An 8,278-nucleotide genomic window follows, 5' to 3' on the forward strand; every position below is an offset into this window, starting at 1 on the left:
AAAATGTAAACATAAATGATTATATAAAATCATGTTATTCCAAAGTTTTATCAAAGCAAGATGATAAAGGATGAAAAGTATACTTGTTCATGCCACTACTTATTTTATAAAGATCAAACAATTAAACAAAGTAGAGAAATGTTTCATTTTTTGTAATTCGAGTTATAGTTATCACAATTTGAAGTCAAATTCAGATTGTACACATTAATTCTTTATCTCAGGAGCAAAATTTTTCACTTAATGAGAAATAAAAGTATAAATATACCTATCAAGCCTAGGAAAAGCAAGTACAAAATGTGTCCCTTAAAGTCTGCTTCATTATCTTTAACCTAATTTGATTTCCTTTTTTTTTGTAGGGCTAAGAAGAACAAGGTGAAGCCTATAATCAGAATAAGCAAGAAGTCTGAGTCTCTTTTAGAAATACAAACAGTATCTGTCAGAGCCCTCATCCACCCAGCCACCCAGGGGTATCCCTCGATGCTCCCAAGAAACCCGACGGTGGAAGGGGAAGAGCACAGGACATTTTTAACCACAACACTTGCAAACCTGCAAGCCACCTGCCTTCCAAATCATAGAGAGTGCGTGCATCTATGTCATTCTCAATACTCAGGGCAGGCCTTTTACATCACCCACCTATCACCTAAAGATAAGTTACACAGAATGCATTCCCAATGATGAGGAGTTAGGAAATCATTCCTTCACTAGTCTGTATGAAATTGATATTAATTATCATCATTCAATTATAACTAAAGATAACAAAAATCTCCTAAGTAACATCCTCTGTGATTTGTATTCATTTCCAACTTTCTAGCCCACTGATTAAACATGTTTCAAGTCACCACTTCATTTCCTGCTGTGTGTACCTGGTGTGGTGTCTCACTTATGCTCATGCCAATCTAACACAAAGCCAAATAAACAGGTTATAGAACATAACCACTAACCAAGGCAATATGAATCAGCACAAGGATTCATTAAAAGAAATATGAACCCAGGAAAACATACATCTAGAAGTTTTTAATTTTTTTGTAGGCCTTAGGACTTGAACTTGAGGCCTGGACACTGTTCCTGAGCTCTTTTGCTCAAGTCTACTACATTGAGCCCCAGTGCCACTTCTGGTTTTCTGGAAGATCATTGGAAATAAGAGTCTGACAGACTTTTCTGCCTGGGCTGACTTTGAACTGCAATCCTCAGATCTCAACCACCTGAGAAGCTAGTATCCTAGGCTACCAGTATCCCACTTCTGGAATGTCTTAACATGTGTGTTCCAATTACAAGGAGAAGATGTCATCCAGGACTTGAATTGCTAGCTTAACTGGTCTGTGCATACACAATGGTCCATCAGCTACTGGCTCTTTTCCATACTCACTGGGGCATGGCACTATCTGGCAGGGGTCTGTCAAAGCTCCAATAAAGAAACACTACAGGCATCACAGCCTCACAGACATCACTTCCTTATCTCTTTTCCGTGATTTCTATATGAAGGCAAACCCCTAAAATTCAGTTTTCAAATAGAGCACAGATGAGGTTTTCGAGTTCTGTGTCAACTTTCATGCTTTAGCCTAAAACCAGGAGCATTACCTACAGGTCTATATGGCTTAATTAGAAGCCATCATAGATAAGCTAAGGTCGTCTACAAACTAGTGTCCTGGAAGAAAAGTGAAATTATGGAATAGCAAACACAGGTGCTCGTTTCCACGTACATGCTGCTAGCCCATTATGCAACGTGTTTATAGGAAGCAAAGCCATTCCTGGGATCATTCTTTGCACTGCATTTCGAATGGCCTGTGTCCATGGATCCTGGTGGAAAGCAGCTTCTTGGACAATGCAACCACAGGAAGCTAAGCATAAACACCTGTATTTGCCTTCCCCACTTATCTAATAAATGAGTTTCACCATTCATATCACGCACAGGTTCAAGTAGCCTTTACTCAAAATGAAAATCCCCTTAAAATTCAGTGCTCACAAATGTGCCATGTGATTGTGGTAAGACACTATTATTTTCATGATTTATCAACTATTTTGTTGGCTTTTGTTTTTCACTGTCAGTGTTTAGCGGGTTAATTCTAGCTAAGAATTTCGTGGAGTTTTCTTCCCAAGCTTGTTTGAAGTGGTCATCTTCACACCCCAGCTTCTAGAGTTGTGGGGATTATAGGCAGAAGCCATGGCCCCTGACTGAGATTCAGGTCAGATAGGAATGTATTTTGTTTCTGATTTGAAAGAGCAAAAATATCGGTATTTCTGCTTTCTTGAAGTAATAGTTTTGACTCTTCACACACCACTTGCCAACTTTGTTTCCTCACATTTATCTCTCAGAGGTACACAGAGCATAAGTGTGTGCCCTTCCTTCTTTCCTCCACATCAGACACACAGAAACTTCATCCAGTGTCATGTCACAGAGCAATCTATCACTTTTCACTGCAAAAGTAGAAAAGATCTGAGGATCAAGTTTCTAAGCCAGCCCAGTTAAGAAAGTCCCTGAGACTCTCATCTTCAATTAACCAGCAAAAAAAGTCAGAAGTGACACTGAGGCTAAGGAGTAGAGCACTAGCCTAGAGCAAAAAAGCTTAGGGAGCTGGGGTGGTGGCTCACGCCTATAATCCTAACTACTCAGGAGGTTGAGATGTAAGGATCATGGTTCAAAGCCAGTCCAGGCACTAAAAAGTCTGTGAGATGCTTATCTCCGATTAACCACCAGAAAACCCGAAGTGGCACTGTGGCTCAAGGAGTAAGGTGGTAGCCTTGAGCTGAAGAGCCCAGGGGCATCGCCCAAGGCCAGAGTTCAAGCCCCATAACCAACAACAACAAAAAAGCTCAGGGACAATGCCCAAACCCTCAAGCCAGCCACAGTTCTGGCACATGAACATACACACACACACACACACACACACAGACACACATTTTTAAAACCACTTGTCAAGAGAAACATGTAAAATAATAATGACTAATAAAAATACATTTCAGACAGGAGAGTGCACTCAACCTAGAGAAAAAAAAGTCAGACTCAGATTTAGTCCTTTGGTTCTTGCTTCACTGTGGTTCAAAATGGGTAACTGATTAAAACTGGAATTTTAAAAATATTTTATTTGAAAATTTTATGCAAATTGAATATTATCTTTTCACTTGGCAATCTTCTTATAATTATATAATATAAAGAAACATGATAATTACTTTCACCACAGCCCATATAAAGTGTATCCCTAAGCCCCTCAAAATTTACCCCAGTGTGCCACGTGAAGATGATCATCTTCTGTAGGTGACTCCCAGCACATCTGAGAACCCCTGTGCATAGCCAAGTGTCAAATAGGAATTATCAAGAATATTTGTAAAGCATTTAATGAGGTATGAAAATACTTTTATCCAAAAATAGAATCATAAAACTTACACAACATGAATTGTTATGAAAAGTAAGTTTTACCAAGTCTTTTAAGTTAAAGGAACTGGAGCCATGGCTTAGTGGTAGAACATCTGCCTGGGAAGTATGAGGCCTCCAGTTCGAACCTCAGATCACACACACACACACACACACACACTCACTCTCATAGACTCACTCACACATACACACCCACACAAGTTAAATATACAACTGAAGAACATCTAAACAAATTTGATTAAATTTCTATCCGGGGCCATAATTATACTTCTAAATCATTCATTTGAGAAACTATTAGAAATTCAAAGCCTAGTGATTACTTCATATACTATCTGAATTATTTCCTTCAAATCAATTGGAATTGGTCAATTTCTCCTCTTGGCTTAGCATTTTCCTCCTAAATATCTTCTGAGTAGGAGCAACGCTATCATTTTCCATTGTATCCTCTAAGAGTCTGCCACATGAGTTCTCCCCAGAGCCCCCAAGCCACGCATGCACTTGTCCTAGGAAACCCTAGAAGTTCCCGTCCCTGACCAGGCCACTCGAGTGACACAATACCTCGAAACTCATGTGCAAGAATCATGGAAAGACATGATGAAGCACCAGGACAACTACCATGACTAATTCCTCATAATATCTCTGATTACATTAATAGCTGGTAATGCATAATCTGCAGTATAAAGGTGACACAGATTCACAATGATAATGTCTAGCAGCAATAATAATGTCTTTGGGGGTAGGAAGGGCAGGAAGATAAAAGAAACATGTACTTCCTATATATGCTGCCAAAGTAATCAATGCCCAAAGTAAGAAACAAAACATATTAGATTTACATTCAAAAGCATGTGAAACTTTCTCAAGTAACTATAACTAAGATTGCTTGGAATAGAAGAGATTGTCTTTAAATAGTGGTAGCAATAATAATCGCTGCCATTGTTATGAATCCCTACCACTGAATTGTATTATAGTAAGAGATGTCACAGACATCATTTCTGATGTCTGAAAACCTGGGTAAATAATTTATAGAAAATATAACCACATAAGAATGTCTTTATATTCAAAGGTTTAAAATTTTTCCATCCCAGCCTAGCTAGCAGCTTTTAAGACATCAAAACTACTGAATATCTATCTCCTCTACCATCTTTGGTTATTCTTCTTTCTTCCAATTCCAAACATACAAATGAATTTAGGACATTCATACGAGATACATTGTCTCTGATCTCTGTAAATATTTTTAAAAGTTCAGCAATATACAGGAACTCTTAACTGCTAATAATATTTCAAGTTTTACAAACCAAACATTTAGGAAAGGCATTAAAGGCATCAGGTTTACTTTATACTCAAACAGGAGATATTACAGGTGAGGCGGGCGCCTTACCTGGTACCCGAGCGGGCTTGGGCGCTCGCGGATCTCGGGGTGCAGGTGGCGGCGGGTCCGGGTCACCATGATACATTTCATCTTGCTGTTCAGTCGACAAGGGAAATTACGGCTACAGAAGTGGTACACCACTCTCCCTGACAAAGAGAGGAAAAAAATAACCCGGGAAATTGTTCAGATTATTCTCTCTCGAGGTCATCGAACAAGCAGTTTCATTGACTGGAAGGAGCTCAAACTTGTTTATAAAAGGTCTGCGAGCTGGGTATCATCTTTAATTTTGAAAAGGCATATTTTATCCTTGATGAGTTTATAATAGGTGGAGAAATTCAGGAAACATCCAAGAAAATAGCTGTCAAAGCCATTGAAGAGTCTGACGTGTTACAGGAGGAGAGAGAGAGAGAGAGAAAGAGGAGAGAGAGGGAAGACAGTGTAGAGGATGCAATTCCTAGTGTCTCCACTAGGGACAGCAGCTGGTTGAGAAGAGAAGCTCAAATGACAACGGAAGAATCCATGAACAAACCTACAGTTTAACCGACTTGAAGACTCCGAGTGCTGCAAGTGCTGAATTTTAAATCCTCATTGTTTTGTATCCAGTGCAGAGCCATGCCACAAGTAACTTAAAGAAAGGGATTCTTACTTAACTAGCAAATGTTCACGTTGGCTAATATAGTATATTTGAAATGTCTATGTCTATAGTATACTGTATATGATGACTTAATCTGCCTCTGTGTTGGAGATAACTGCTGTATAACTTGGCAGACTGAATAGTGTGTAAAATTTTAAAACTCCATGAGATTATTTGGAAGAAATAATTGCAATATATATTTTTGGAATTTGATTTTCTGAGGGATGAAAAACCATACATACTGTAATAGCTCCTGCTTATGAATACATTGTAAGTATTCATCCCTTAAAGAAAAATAAATACACGTGGTAAAAGAGCACAATGTCTTAGATGTGGGAGGCCAACATGTTTCTGAGCTTTACATCCTATTCAACCATGGACATAGTTATCAAGGGGTGTGGTTTCAGTTAATGTTCCACACATCCACGTGCAAAGTGGAGGTTCGGGGCCGGTCCTGGTGCCACGAAGAGGTCGTGGACTGTTCAGAGGGCAAACCCAGTGGGAGGTTAGGTGACTAGGTCGGCGGAGGAGGATGGAGGGGACAGGCAGGAGGGTTGGGGAGGACGGGACAGGGGTCACCTCCTCTCCAGTCTATTCCCCATCCTAGCCCAGGAGGACCCGCGTGGACGGCTCCAGAGGGAGGAAGGGGAGTCCAGGGCGGTGAGGACCCGCGCTGTCAGCCATTGAGTCACTGGACCTGCGGAGCCGTTATTTCTGGGTCCTCAGCGGAAGGGGCGGGGAGATTCGGGAGGAGCAGAGTGGACTTCCGGGGTGGGTCCTCCAGGGTCCAGGCCAATCAATTCTCTACCTAACGACGGGGATTCCCTTCCCCCTGCAGAACAAGGTTCAAACGTGGGTCATCTACCGGTGTACAATGTCTCTGAGCATGGAGGAAGAATGAGGACCCTCTGGGTTCTTCTCTGTGTCCATTCAGCTTCATGTGGATTCAGACTTTCCATGACAGCTAATCCTGAAAGAACCTTCCAGAGCTGAGGGTGGCTCAGGAAACAAGGCCCAACTGACCCTGGGGGAGAAGTCCCACAACAATGAGGCCCTGCAAGCCTTTCTTCCATAGGCCTGGCTTCTCTCAGCTACTTGCTGTAGTGCTGGAATGCTGCCAATGAACAACAATGACCACATGCCTCTTGTGTGTGCACTGGTGCTCTGTGCATCAGGGCTGGTTCTGTGTCCTGCTCCCTCCTTTAGCTCTCTCTTAGACTCCTTGTCTCCCTGTACTTAAGTCTCTATTTCCATAAAAAACTACTTGGCCTACCCTCAACCTATGCACTCATCCATTGAACCCTTATCCTTCTGGGCTATGTGTTTTAAGAAGTCCTGTGTGTTGGAGCAGGTCTTTCCACCCAGAGCCAGCAGCTGGTTGCCTGCCCTCACCCAGTGTTTCCATAGGGTCCCACATCTTATGACAGCACAATCTGGTCTCAGTGTGTCACCAGTCCCAAGTGGGCTTCTCAGGGACCTCTCCCCAACAGGAACTTACCAAATGCTGACATTCCTACTATCTCCCTGAGTTCACCAGTCAGGAGATGTGTATCACTCTATGCTGCGTGTTGCTCTAGATGGACTTGGAGGGCTTTTTGGTAAAAAGCATTACAGATATGGCACTTTAGTTCCTGGAACACTGTGATCATTGGGGTCATCATTCCACCTCAAGTCTGTTTATTTCTGATGTTTTTTTCTGCCTGCTCCTCAGTTTCTCACTTCATCCTTACCTAATCTCCTGGACGATTCTCCCTCTTCTGGACTTCCCTGACCTCCCAGCACGGAGGCACCCTCCTCCTTTCTTGTCTCTGTTGGGTATGGAAGGCTCTCCTGTGCCCCTCATTGCCCATCCCACTTTGCCCCTTGACAAAGACAGGTGTCTTCAGAAAAAGAAATTTGTAAACATAATGAAATGACTCTGTTTTTTTCCTGAAATATTCGAATGTGGTATAAGACCCTCCCAAGATCTTCTATTGGCATAAGCCATATATGTATTCTCACAACTGCAGAGCATCCACAAATTTACCTACAGATTCAAGTTCCTCACAAATGTCAACCATCTTACTATTTGCTTTTTCTTTTCTTTTATTATATTTATTTATTTATTTGTATTTTTATTGTAATTAATAGAAGGGTTACATGGTATTTGCCAGATAAATGGTGCCTTATTTCCCACACATTGATACCCTTTCACATGTCATGGTCCCCATTTCCCTTCCCCCCTCCCCCTCTCCCACCCCTCATCTTGTTTTCCCCCGTTCTCTATTTTATATTTATTTTTTATTGTAATTAATTAAAGGGTTACATGATGTTTGCCAGATAGAAGTTGGATTAATTCACATATATTGATACCCTTTCACATGTCTTGGTCACCATGACCCTCCCCTCCACCGCCCACCCCCCATCTTGGTTTTCCCCCCTTCCCTATCCAATTTCAAATAACCCAATACAAATAAATCCAATATATCAGATAACAAAGTGAGATACTGTAACAATATGAGATACCCAAGGGATAGCAAAGGAGATGAGAGATAACATAGTACATTAAGGACAACAGTCATTGTATGGCTTTTGTTTCAATATCCTGGAGGTCTTTTCAATTAGCTTCCTACTATGTAGCCTTATTTCTTTTCTTAACAGGGCTTTTCCACTCAGGGCTGAGTGGAGGGCTTGGGGTGGGGCGGGGCGGGGTGGGGCGTCCGCCGCGGTCTGGGCACCCAGGGACCAGAGATGGGCACCCAGGGACCGGGGTCATCCCCCGTCCTCCGCAGCCCCGCCCCCCCCCCCCCGCTCCCCATGAAAACCCAGCTGCGCGTCCCCCCGTGGAGGGCGGCGCCCATGTCGGCTCCGGGGAGCATGGGGGTCGGGGACAGCCGAACGGGCATGCAGCCAGGCGCGGAGCCCG

The 8,278-nt window shown here is 42.4% G+C and overlaps 1 pseudogene; it reads left to right on the top strand.

The window, feature by feature from the left end:
* The first annotated feature begins 4,754 nt into the window (after positions 1 to 4,754).
* On the top strand, positions 4,755 to 5,531 carry LOC150039359 (AP-1 complex subunit sigma-3 pseudogene; annotated as a pseudogene).
* The last annotated feature ends 2,747 nt before the right edge of the window (positions 5,532 to 8,278 follow it).

The sequence above is a fragment of the Megascapheus bottae genome, unplaced genomic scaffold (genome assembly GCF_031878675.1).
Source record: "Megascapheus bottae isolate mThoBot1 unplaced genomic scaffold, mThoBot2.hap1 HAP1_SCAFFOLD_40, whole genome shotgun sequence".
NCBI lineage: Eukaryota > Metazoa > Chordata > Mammalia > Rodentia > Geomyidae > Megascapheus > Megascapheus bottae.